This window comes from Ovis canadensis, chromosome 5 (assembly GCF_042477335.2).
Source record: "Ovis canadensis isolate MfBH-ARS-UI-01 breed Bighorn chromosome 5, ARS-UI_OviCan_v2, whole genome shotgun sequence".
Taxonomy (NCBI): domain Eukaryota; kingdom Metazoa; phylum Chordata; class Mammalia; order Artiodactyla; family Bovidae; genus Ovis; species Ovis canadensis.
Genome location: NC_091249.1, coordinates 96,149,463 through 96,162,690, shown reverse-complemented (window position 1 = coordinate 96,162,690; position 13,228 = coordinate 96,149,463). Strand labels below are relative to the sequence as shown.

The following is a 13,228-nucleotide window of genomic DNA, read 5'->3' as shown; positions in this document are numbered from 1 at the left end:
TGCCATGAAAGACAAGTTTCTGAAATTGAGCAGGATCCTGGGGGGGGGTCCTCCTAGGTACAAATCCTTTCCCTGTCCCCAGTTTCTTGTTTGTAGGAAATAGGTTTCATTCAGCCTCCTGGATCTTACCAGAGTTCCAAAGTGCAGATTCAAGCAATATCTAATCAGGGAACAAGGGAATGCAGAAGCAAGGGAGCAAGAGTCCAGAAGCAATAGTGCAGCAATGGGGGCAGAGGCCCAGTCCCCAAGCCCCCAAGGAATATGCGTAATATGTCTGAGTTCTTCTTCAGGAACTAAGGCCTTCAGCAAGGCAGAACCTGCGAACTTGAGGGAGACCACCAGATTCCAGGAAGCAAAGCCCTGTCACCTCACCACCAACCAATCAGCAAAAAGTCACACACCTTGCAGCCCTCACCCCAAATTTTGCCTATAAAAACTTCTCCCTGAAAACCATCAGGGACTTTGGGGGTTTTGAACATGAGCCGCCTATTCTCCTGGCTTGGCCCTGCAAGAAAACCTTCTCTGCTCCAAACCCCAGTATTTTTTGGCCTCACCACTCATGGGGCACACAAATTAGGATCTGGTAACATTTCCACAGGAATTATTGATGTTAATAATTAGAAAAAAATCTTCACACACAGTAGACTTTGGTAAGAGTTTCCTTGAAAAAACATTTGGATCTTCTAATATTTTTCTAGGCTTCCTGGTGGCTTAGTGGTAAAGAATCTGCTGGCAATGCAGGAGACACAGGTTCAATCCCTGGGTTGGGAAGATCCCCCGGAGGAAGAAATGGCAACCCACTCCAGTATTCTTACCTGGAGAATCCCATGGACAGAGGAGCCTGGTGGGCTACAGTCCATGGGGTCACAAAGAGTCAGACACGTCCTAGCGACTAAACAACAACTTAACAGGTTTAAGTACTTGAAATTAAAAACACTGTACTGGGGATCTTTTAACAAGAGCTAGTTTGGGGTTGCACCCCACAGGCTTACAAGTCTTGTCCATGCCAAGCCTTGACCTAAACAAGAGTCAGCGCCAGAGATATCAGCAGTTTAATGGCTAGGGAGAGAGAATCTTACATGTTAGAAGGAAGATGCTGGAGCAACACCATGGGTGGCAGGCAGCAGGCAGCAGGCAGCAGGCAGCACATGGCGATGGTCTTCACTCCAAGAGCAGGGGAGGGATGGGGAGGTCACTAGTTTTATAGGAGGAATTGAAATCAGGTTGGCTCATTAGTTACCAGGGAAACCAGCAGAGGCACATGCCCCTCACTACCCCTTTAATAAGCTCTCCTGGTGGAGATATTCTGATCCAAAGATTAGAACAATCACTTGCTGGAGCTAGAGGCAAATTTGTAGGAGGATCTCTCAAGTGAGTAAGGTTTAAGTAAAGAAGGGTCTGGTCCAGCAGGGGATGTACAGAAAGCAGGAGAACAGCCATCTTAGTGACCACGCTAGTAACTAGCCTATCAGAGAAGGTAGGAGCTAGGGATGGGGAAGGATTGATGAGATAACTCTGAAAGCTAGCTCAGATGGTAGGCTTTTACCTGAAACTGAAAAAAGACAAAATTCTAACTCACTGTGGAGTGACTAAATTGCATAATGGGTGGGGGTTTTTTGTAGCTAATAAGCAATTTCTGAAGAGAACGCATTATGTTCTCTTAATGCTGTGCTGGAATACCTGTATATGGCTGGAGACGACTGCAAAATAAAGAACAAGTGCCCGAGATGAACCCGAGATGAACCAGCTGATCTGACTTACTGCCCAGGCAACTCCCAGAAATTAGGTGTTTAAACTGAGGGAACAAGATCAGTATTCAAACATATTTATATGATTTCATAGCCGTACATTTGTTTTTAAGTCCAAATCCTTTATGGTCCTCAAAGTGCATACCATCCTGAACATTTACCAAAAAAAAAAGCATAAAAACTCTTTTCACAGCTGAGAGGCAGAGATGTATCTTATTTTTATTGGCAGTTAATGTGGGACCTACAGCAGAACAGCTGTCTCGAATAGCCACGAAATCAATGATATAAAATTGCCAAGTCCTGAGCGGCCTGTTCCCGGTGAGGACAAAGAGAAAAATTGAAAAGGGGGCGCCCATGCCCAGGTTTTGAAATGACAGGAAAGGTGTTGAGTTGTCTGTTGGAGGATTCGTTTTTAAGTATTTCGTGGCGAATATAACTAGTCTTCCTTTATGAGACTTTGTGAGTGTTTCGTTTGGCTGCGGAATAAAATCTTTCCAAGAGGCACACATTAATTTACCCGAAGACCCGAATGGCGAGGGTGAACCTGGGGGCAGGAACCGGTGAAATACAGCGAGGGGGGAAAGCTGGAACGAAGCCTTATTATCTTCTTGTTAAGACCTCTTTCCCGCCTCTCTCGTAAGAGGAAGCAGCCAACCCGGCTTAGGGTTTATCTCCAAGACAATAGCGCCGCTCGCCGCCTACTGAGCTGCTGCGACGGCGCGCGATGCCCTCCTCGCGCCCTGTCCCCCCGCCGCACCAGCTGCACCGTCCCAGGAGTCGCCAGCTCCACTGGCGTCCCTGCCACTGGGCCCCGTGGCTCACCTGAGCCCTGTCCCACCGATGCCCCATCCCACTGGCTTATCTCCCTACAACTCCCCCGCCCCACCGATCCCTCTGCCCTTCTTTTGCACCCGTCGAGCGGCAACGGTCGAGAAGAGCCCGCAGCTCAGCCTGCGCCTCCTAAACCCGCGGGCGAGAGGGGAGCGCAGCCGCGATCCCCGGGACGCCTCCGAGCGCCCAGCGCCCCGGGTGCCCTGGCACCCCAAGCTCTCAAGCGAAATGGCCTGCGTCTCGCCTCCTCCCTGGCTAGGGGCCTCTCGGGCTTGTTTGCTTGTCCTCATCCCCGGGCCAGCCCCGCTCCCTCCTCCCGGCGGCTGCAACAGCCGTTTGCTTCCTGCGGTGTGTTTCTTTTTTCCCCCCTCCTAGGCTCCATCAAAGGTGGCTCTGTTATTGAAATATGAAGCCGTTTCCTCTCCAAAACCCTTGGTTACTCAAGGCGGGAATCAATGGACCTATATACTGTCCCAGAAGTTATAAATAAATGTCTGTTTGTTCAGGAGGCGTTTTCCCGCGTGTCCTAGCATCTTCCCCAGTGGTTATTTTAGGGGTGCTTGCGCGCGCCCGCGCGCCTCTCTCCATGTGCGTGCGCGCGCGCGCTCTGTACCCATCTGGTTCTAATCCTGGTTATGGATCCATAAGCCAACTCCACCCATCCTGTCTGCCCCTCGCATTCTTCACTCTATAAATAAACCCAGGTTCTTTGAGCTTTGTCATCCAAGGATACAATAGCAGTTGTTTGTTAAAGGAGAATCAAACTCAGTATCAATACGGCGTCCAGTAAACAAGAAAGCATACTTCTGGCAGTGTGGGTGAAAGGGCACCTTAAATTTTGGAAGCTTTATCCGCTGTTGTCATAATTACCTGTCTACCTGATTACCCTGGATATACCTTGGGGAGAGGGAGACGGGAAAGCGAGGACCTCCCCTACTTTTGGATCTTCATTTTAAGCAGAGGCTAAGAAATAAAGTGAAAATTCACTGTCCTGGCTTGTCTGCATCACCCCGCTGCCCCAGGATCATTCCACAGCCCCTTGCCCCATCCCCTCTGGACAGACCCAGGAGGTGTGCAGCGGTGAGGGTTTGTGGTTGTAGCTCCCGCTCTGCCTGAACCCCTGAGCGGGTAACTCCGGGATCTGAGCAGAGGGAAAGTCATCTAAGAGGCTGCTGTTCCACAAGGTCTGGGCATAGAGCTGCCCCTCCCTTCCTCCGTGAAGTTTGCATGAAGCGCACGTTAGGCTGTAATTAGGGGATCTGGGAGGAGAACTTTCCTGGTGACGCTGCTTTGCTTTTCTTCTGCTCTTGGTGAGAAAGTGCCTCCTTCTTCCCAGGAGCAGGACCTCTGCCATCCAGCGCCACAAAGAGACATTCTGCGCGGCACACGCACACACACACACACACACACTCACACACGCACACACACTTGCCCAGAGACAAACTTAAGGTGAGGGGAAAGAGCGCTGGCTTCACTTGATCTCCAGGCTCCAACTTCAGCAGGACTTGAGAGCATCTGAACTTCTGGATTTTAGGACAAGGTAAAAATCCCTTTTTTTTTTTTTTTTTTTACTCTTTGGGTTAAGCCTTGATTCCTTTAAGATTTCAGAGAGCAATACATAATATATGTATACATTAAAATAACTTTTCTTAATTTTGAGTTTGACATGGCATCTCAACTTTAAAAAAAAAAAAGGATTCATATTGTCAGATAAAATACTGTTCAGCAATAAACAAGCTCAGTCTAGACTGGGGCAAGGAGGAAGTCCAATATCCCAGATTTTGCTGATGCTACTATAAATCTGGTGGATGCATGGTTTCCAAGTGGCAGTTTTTCCATCTGTATTTCAACAAACATTTTTATAACACCTGGAAAAACGGATAGTATAGGCTGAAGGGAATGCTGAGGAATGGCAATGTCCATTCCAGATTTATGAGTGTTCTTTTAGAGACTATGTAAGTTTATGTGAAAAAGAAAGTTATTGTAATCACATAGGTAATACCTGTAAGAGTGACAGTCTTTGAGATGTTGCTGATTTTGGTCCAGGGTTCTCAACTGAATTGTGAAATTAAGATCACAGAACTCTGATGCTTTTTGTATATAGAATGATGTTGGTGGACAATTTTAATACACTGAAAAAATTCCTTTTAAGTCATGGTTGGTAAGGTTACTTTTAAAAGTTGCTTAAATGAATGATTTGTGTGAGACTGTTTACCATCCTAAGTAAATCTGAACTCTCTGGGGTTGAAATGAAGTTGTTTTCTTCCATTGGCTATGACTGTTGTGTTCCAAATAAGATGGTTTATTATTTTGAAAATAAGTTATTTTATTTTCATTTATCCCTGGAAAAATACACAAAGCGGCCAGTACTTTGGGAGTTTTTAGGATGGAAAGCGTTCCTGTACACGTTCCAGTGTGATGTCATAAAATCAAACATACTGGCTGGCTTCTTGGAAGCTAACGGTTCTTAAGAAATAAAGCCTGAGAATTAATTTCTACATGAAATGTAATATTTATTCATTACAAACGTAGTTTCTGGCAACCATTTCTATTATTTCAGTGTACTAAATTCGAGTCCTTTTATACACACTTCAGCGACTTCAATATTTTAATGGAATCATAAAATGGGAATACTGTTTTACCAAAAATACATCATAGTCGTTCTCTTTGGATAACTTTTAGTTTGATGTGTCTTCAGTTCAGTTCCATTATTTTTTTATGAATAAAGAAGTTTTTCTTTCATTCAATAAAATAGAAAGTATGCCAAAGGAGGTTGGGCATTTATTTAAACCTTAGTCTTCAGCCACTTTGGGGCAATCTGTTCTTGATAATTTAATTTTTAAGCTAAGAGAATGGCTATATGTTTTGGTAATCTCTTCACAAAACTGGTAACAGATTAAAAATGGAAAAACTAGATAAGAACTAATTTTGTTTAAACATAGCTTAATGAGCAAGAGAAAACCAACAATCTCCAGACCACTGGTCTCCAAAGAGAAAGTACCCAGAGACCAGTATTCCAAAGGGGAGTGTTCAGTGGGCCTGGGCTTTCTATCAGAAACAAGCAAGAAGAGAACATGGTGTTCTTATAAAGTGAGCCATTTATTGTCAGCTAGACCCTGAATCTCAGAGGAATGACTGACGCTGTAATTTAGAAGAACTGAAGATACTTTCACAGAGAAGAATCAATTCATTATATCCCTAGTGGTTTCACTTCCTTTTCCTTCCTTTGGGAGCCGGTAACACATCCAGGATAAATACATTCGGCGAACGAAGATGCTTTATGAATAGATGGTCTACTAAACAGTCCTGCCTTTTAGCATCTTGGGTGTGGAATGTTGGTATTTTCTGAGTAGTTGAAGAAGTCTTTGACTCTTAAGGTAGCACAGCCCTCGGTCTTTGTAAAGATGAACAAGAGGCATATTCAGGAAATAACTCCCTTTTTTTGGAACACCCTAATACTGGTTTTCTTTTCATTTCCTTCTGCCCCATGTATGTTTTATTTTCCGGATTACATTTTAAAAATAATGGTATTCACAGCCAGTTAAAATTCCAGCGAAATGCAGAGCAAATTTGAAAACACTTTTGCATTGTCGTCTTCTGTTGCCTCTAGTTAATTTTCCGACCTCCTGTATTCATTATCAGTAACCATAGTACTTAGCCTATGATATTTAAATGTATTTAGTGTTAAGTAAAAGCAACAATATGTTGTTGGGGTAAAATGGAAAGGGATGGAAACTTGAATGTTCTTAGGATTTTAATCAATAGTGTTTAAGGAGGATTACAGGAAACAGCTGGTTAAACAAATATTAGGTGTAGAGTGGATGCTATGGTATAAATTAATAATGCAGCTCTTTATTTACACCATGAATGGGAGGGTCTGTGATGGTTCCATGCGGGAAGCATGGTCCCTGTATGCCACCTAGTGGACAAATTGAAGAACGCTTTCTCACCAGCCTCGGTAAAAAATCCTGAGTTCCATCCAGTTGACATTGAACACCAACTGCAGGCCAGACGTTGGGGTAGGTGCTCAGAGTAGAAAATACAGCAAGTGACTTTTGTATAATTTAAAAATCAAGGAATCACTTAACAGTTGATTAAACTCATGGTGGTTGCATTAAAAATTAGTTTACTGTTACTCTTTACTGAGTAACATCATCAACTTTCTGCCTCCTTGAGGATAACAGTAACTCACTTCTAATCACAAGAGTCAGACCTGACTAACAACTGAACAACAATAACTCATCTCTAATACAGGATTTGTCTTCTGCAGAGATGTCATGACCTAGCTTAAAAAAAGAGTGGGGAGAGTTTGAATCTTGAATGATTTTCCTAAATGGAAAATTTACCGTTACTAATTTTAAGTGGATAAATAATAATTAGCTTAAAAGCTTTAGCACACAGATACTAGCACATATTCTTTAGATTTTTTTTCATTAAATATAAAAGGATAAGAGTAAAAGTTGCTTTGGGGTAGTGAGGTAAGTTTTACAAAATACTGCTCTCAGGGACTAATAATCAGCATGTAGGACAACTTTATCTATACCTGTTATTCATATGTAGTTTTGAAGCAGGAACATTGTTTCTATTAAGTTGACGTGATAGATAAAAATCTTAAGAACAATTAGAATGAAAGCCACTGTTGGAAAGAAGCATCAAGATATCATAGGAGATTGATCCAACAGAATATTGCATTGAGACTTTTGAAAAACTTTGCTCCAGGAGATATATGAATTATTACTCCAAATGGCTCTTTGCAAGATATATGACTTAATGGCAACAGTGTTCAGCACATCAGCATTAATCAAGACAAGTTCTGAAATTCAGATTGGAAGGGAAAAAATGCCTCAGTTGGGGGAAACCATGATTAATTTGTTGCTTGCTGAGCTCTGGAGGTGTAATCCACAGATCGAGTTAGGCCTGCTGGTGTGGAATGGAAGTTTCCTGTTTAGGGGACTTTGGTTTTGTGTACAGCAGCGAGACCTACGCTGTGAAAGGAGAGCTGCTCATTAAGTCTGTCTTCATTAATGCCACAGAATTATAGCCTGACTTGATTGGAGGTAATGGCTGGAATCAACATCAACAATCATGTAAAATAAAGCATATTATCTTAATTTTTATGTCCAGTGAGTTATTATCCACCAGAAACATAGCATTCTGTTAACAATTTCACCTGATCATCCTTGTGATTTAGCATGAATCGTAGACTCATTCTAGTGAGAGAATGCCTAAAAAGTCAGAGGTCCTCAAAGTGGAAATTTAGTCATGGATTGGAAAACTGCTACAAGAGGTTTTAATGATTTCAGGTGACCTGATACTAGATAAGAACAACCTACAAGAGAGGATCAGCCAAGCTTTCTGAAATGTGCTACTACTACTACGTTCTTGGCTGAATTGCAGTGGTTCCACATAATGGCTTTTTCCAGTAATGGAGACCTGAAGCGGGGCTTGCTGGGCCTGAAAAGTTCTTAACTATGTTCAGACTAAAACCAGGATTTGTTTAAAATAGCAAATGTTGCCCAAATATTTTGAGCTTCTATTAATTGTTTTATAGCTTGATAGGGGAGTGATATCTGAGATGGAGGTATTGCTAGAGGGCCAGGAGGCTATTTGTAAAGTAAAGCAAAACAAAACCAAACAAAACAAAGTCAGAATTTTCCAAATAACTTAGAAAAATTACTAGGTCCCAGTCTTGCAAGGGCAACAGAAATTTCCCATTTTGTTCAATCTAGCTTAACCCAAAGAGAACAAAATTGACTTGATTTGTTCCTATACTCCAGTCACTATATTCCAGTTGCATTTACTGTATCACATAAAATCCAATTAAGCTAATAACATTCAAGTGTTTGTCTGGTAAATCTGGATTTTCCTCAATTTTTCACAAAGTTTTATGCAGTTTAGTCTCTACCTACTTGATGTGAACTTTCCTCATTTTCGACTAAATTGCTTGGAATTTGGGGATCACCCCCAATCACTCACTCATGCATTCATTTGTTCATTCAACAAAAATTTATTGAACACTTGCTATTTGCCAGGCACCATGCTAGCACCACATGCTAGCCTCTTCACTCTATCTATACCAGGAAAACTGATACTAAAAAAAATCAAAAAGTCCACACTGAGGATAATGAATGGAAAGCATTGCAAGATCCTGATGTATATTATAAGCAGAAGCAACCAAAATGTCCTTGCCTCATAGTTTTCAGATTAGGGGAATTTTGAGCAGGCATCTTTAAAATCATTTTCCCTTGTTTGCCATCTCCCAGCTGAGTAAGAGCCTTGTTTCTTGGTTGTGTGGGCACAGATGGGCCTGAGAAGGCAGCTCTGACACTCCAGAACCCCAGGAGAGTAAGGGTTCCAGTAAATTGTCTCTTTGGATGGGCAGGAAAAGCAAAAGTCCATTTGCACACAGTTGCTGTCCACCAGTTTGGAACGAAAATTCAACATGAACACAGAATGATTTAGTGCTTACCATTTGCACCAGGCTCAATGCTAGGTGCTACAGAGTCATTGGCTCAAGGAGTTCACAAGCTGGTGGAGAAGACACACCTCTTGAATCACAAGTAAAATGTGCCAAGTAGGTGAAGTTGGCCTTCCTAGTCTCCTAGGTCTCTTTCCTTGGCACTTATCCTACCTTTCCACCCAGCCTCTACCTCCTAAACGCAGACCCTTGCTCTCTGCCCCCCGACCCCCAGGGAATCTGATACTCCTCTGTTTATTGATTTCTTGACTGACTGATTACACCCAAGTGTGAATGAGTTTCACTCATGCATTTACATTTCAAGCCTTTTATCTCTGTAAAGTAAATGTTTTGTTTTCTGTGGAAAGAATTTCAAGCATCTGGGGGCCTTCCCATCCTTACACCACAGTGTGTAATTAAGCTGATTTAGGCCTCCATGGTCTTCAATCTCTGTTATCCCCATTCCATATGTGAGGCCAGAAAGATTCCCTCAAGGCCTGTTTCTAGAAACACACAGGATCTTGGGTCCAGTTAACCCCTAGCCTGATCAACCTGTCCTTCCCCCCTCCCCTCAGTGCCTTGCCCGGACACAAACTCCCCTCCTCCATTGCAAAGGACATCATGACCCCTCCTTTTGAACCTTCCTGTTCTCTTTCCTTGAGTCCTTTTAGCCCTTTACTACCATGCTTGGGTGGCTGCCTCTGGACAGGTAAAACATTTATAGCTTCTCATGTTCTTCTGTTTGAGCCCTTATGTCTCCCCAAATACAGCGACATAGCAGTGAGAATCCCCACATATGTGGTCCAGAACTCCTCTGAGTCACGGTACTGAAGGAGGAACACAGGGATAGGCTATAAGACAAGGACAGGTATTAGCCATCACGTTGACAAAATGGATCAAAGCCAGCATCTTTCTAAAATGTGTGCTGAGATACTTTCCAATGGGTTTTGAGAAATTTCAACATCGATGCTGATTATAGATTCTGGAAAACTAACCGGAAATAAAACTGAAAATTTGCCTTGGCTTTTTAAAAGTAACACCGATCAGAATCATTTGTTTAAATATTTCCCATTTGATAGTTGATATAGGGCATAAGGGTAGTCATGTTATTAGTTGTTTCAGATTTATTTCTGTTTTTCTTAATTATACTCCTTTGATTATGCCACCGCTGATGCTCCTGTAAGATTGCTAGGACCAATGACCCTGATTGAAAGACTTTGCTTCCTTCCCCTTCTTCCCTGCAGTCTAGAGGAATGTGATCTTTGACCTGCATTATTCACCTCGCTGCAGGATGTGAATGCCTAAGGTTCCATGTTGTTGTTGTTATGCTGTTGTTGTTCACTCGCTGAGTTGTGTCTGACTCTTTGCAACCCCATGGACTGCAGCAAGCCAATGGCCTGCAGCATGCCAGGCTTCCCTGTCATTCACTATCTCTCGGAGTTTGCTCAAACTCATGTCCATTGAGTCAGTGATGCCATTCACCCATCTCATCCTCTGTCACCTCCTTCTCCTCCTGCCCTCAATCGTTTCCAGCATCAGGGTCTTTTCCAATGAGTCAGTTTTTCTCATCAGGCGGCCAGAGTATTGGAGCTTCAGCTTCAGCATCAGTCCTTCCGTTGAATATTCAGGGTTGGTTTCCTTTAGGATTGTCTGGTGTGATCTCCTTACAGCTCAAGGGACTTTCAAGAGTCTTCTGCAGAACATTCAGTGGGCACCCTATAAATGCTTCCAGTTGTTTCCAGCAGTGCCTAGCACTATGCTGAATGGGAAGCTTGAGGGGTTTCCCTGCCTTCTCTTCCAAGTGTCTGTATTTCAGACATCTGAACACCTCCCAACCCCAGGCTATTCTCTGACTCTGCCTGTGTTTCCTTATCAGTCTTATTCTTCTCTCTTAATGCCATTAAAATCATAAACTCGTCTCAGATTTAAAAATATACTTATTGGTATAAAATAATGTAAATAAAATTAATTGATAATTTTAATAAATTTCTAAATTTAAGGCACTTGAGGCTGGAGGAAGGAAATGAGTTTAGAAAGGACTTGGAACAGTAGACACACAATCTAGTAATGATACTCTGGATGGGGGACAGAAGTTGAGGATTGTGTGAATGTCTGAAGGGCAGAGGAGAACAGGAAGAGCACTGCAATTGACTAAGACTGGGAATAAACGAAGAATAAGATTTTCTGGGAGTAAACCATGAGTCTAATTTAGGAAGTACTCATGGGACAGCCAGGAACTCATATCAGTTAAATGTACATACTTAGGCACAGCGGAGAAGTCATGGCTGGAATAGATATTTGGAAGTCTTGAGTATTAAAATGGTAGCTGAAAATCACACAGAAGAGAAAGGAGATCATTCTAGGGAGGAACAAAGGGAGAAACAATTGATGAAGGACCAAAACCCGGGAGGAAATGGTACTTTTGTTTTATCAATGATATATGGCTACTGAGACGATTTACATCAGTGTCTTATTAATCCTTATACTCACAGTTTAAGTCAGTCCCCTGCACACAGAAGGTGCCAGGCATGTTTGTTGATTAAATGAAATTAAAATGGCCTTTCTGAGCCTTCATGCTCTAATGACAGATTTTCATAATGATAACCCTGAATGTGGGTAAGACCTCAAAATGTCTGAATTGCAGTTATTTATTCAATTTTGTCCAAAACTGAGCTAGCTTTAAATATATGTTGTCGTATTTTGTTGTTTGAAAATCAGTAATCAATGTGTGGTGTAGATAGTAATTCACCAGAGTACTTGATTAACCCTAGCCCATGTTGTTTAGCTTAACATATAAATGAGTTCACCGCAGAATGCAGCCTAGTTCAAGTCCATTTATGATTCTTTTCCTTGGTCCTGAAGACCTCTAAATGGTAGGTCAGACTTGGAGCCTAAAATCCTGGATTCCTCCGCAGCTTGCTTTCCCCCCACCCCTCAATTCTTCTCCCTCCTATTGCTCCCTACTTGGGTTGCCACATAAAATATATTGAAGAATTGACTAATTTTTAGTCTACGTATTCCCCAAATATTGTATGGTACCACACTTATATTAAAGAGATTACTTGCTGTTTAGCTGAAGTTCAAATTTATCCAGGTATCCTGTACTACCCACTGGCTAAATCAGATAACTGCACCTACCTCCCTTTGTGTTGCTGTAGCTAGAATATGGCAAACAAGTTTCTTCATGAAATTTCTGAATGCTTTCTTCCCAAAGGCCAACGAATGAAGTTACTAAGTGTATGTTCACTAGTGAGATAAATGTATTAAAAAGATACTGTAAGTAAAATTATCTAAGTACAATATACCAATCAAAATGCAAACTTATAAGACATTTATAGTTAGTGTATCATATACCGTGTGCGCTTAGCCGCTCAGTCGTGTCCGACTCCTTGTGACCCCATGGTCTGTAACCTGCCAGACTCCTCTGTCCATAGGCATTCTCCAGGCAAGAATCCTGGAGTGGGTTACCACGGCCTCCTCCAGGGGATCGTCGGAGACCCAGGGATCAAACCCAGGTCTCCTGCCTTGCAGGTGGATTCTTTACCATCTGAGCCATCAGGGAGGCCCTATGTATAGCTATCTTAAGAATGCCCATAAATGCAGATCAGTGATCACGAGTTTTGTTGTCAAGTCACTAGGTTGCATCTGACCCTCTCATGACTCCGTGGACTTTTGTAGCCCACCAGGCTTGCTCATGGGATTTCCCAGACAAGAATGCTGGAGTGGGTTTCCATTTCCTTCTCCAGGGGATCTTTGCCCCTCAGGAACCCACATCTTCTGCATTACAGGTGGCCTTTTTAGACACGGAGCCACCAGGGAATAGGGACATCATGTGTCTTAACCTGCTTAAAATATTTAAAAACAATGCATATATTTCATAATCAAACTTTTTAATTTTCACATCCTCCTATTGGCAATAATGATAAAACAGATAATTACTTTAAAATTAAAAGGCATACATTTAGAAAAATTTATATAATGTAGTGGCACTAGCGGTAAAGAACTCGCCTGCCAAGGCAAGAGACATGAGAGACCTAGGTTTAATCCCTGGGTAGAGAAGACTCCCTGGAGGAGGCCATGGAAACCCACTCCAGGATTCTTGCCTGGAGAATCCCATGGACAGAGGAGCCCGGCGGGTTACAGTCCGTAGTGTTGCACAGAGCCGGACACGACTGCAGTGGCTTAGCATGCA

The 13,228-nt window shown here is 42.6% G+C and overlaps 1 protein-coding gene across 1 annotated transcript in view; it reads left to right on the top strand.

The window, feature by feature from the left end:
- Nucleotides 1-3,832: 3,832 nt before the first annotated feature.
- The window catches only part of HAPLN1 (hyaluronan and proteoglycan link protein 1), a 76,977-nt gene continuing 67,581 nt past the window's right edge, over nt 3,833-13,228 (top strand). Inside the window, exon 1 of the mRNA XM_069590059.1 lies at nt 3,833-4,119. The gene's annotated coding sequence lies outside the window, so the exon portion shown is untranslated. The remainder of the gene's footprint in view (nt 4,120-13,228) is intronic.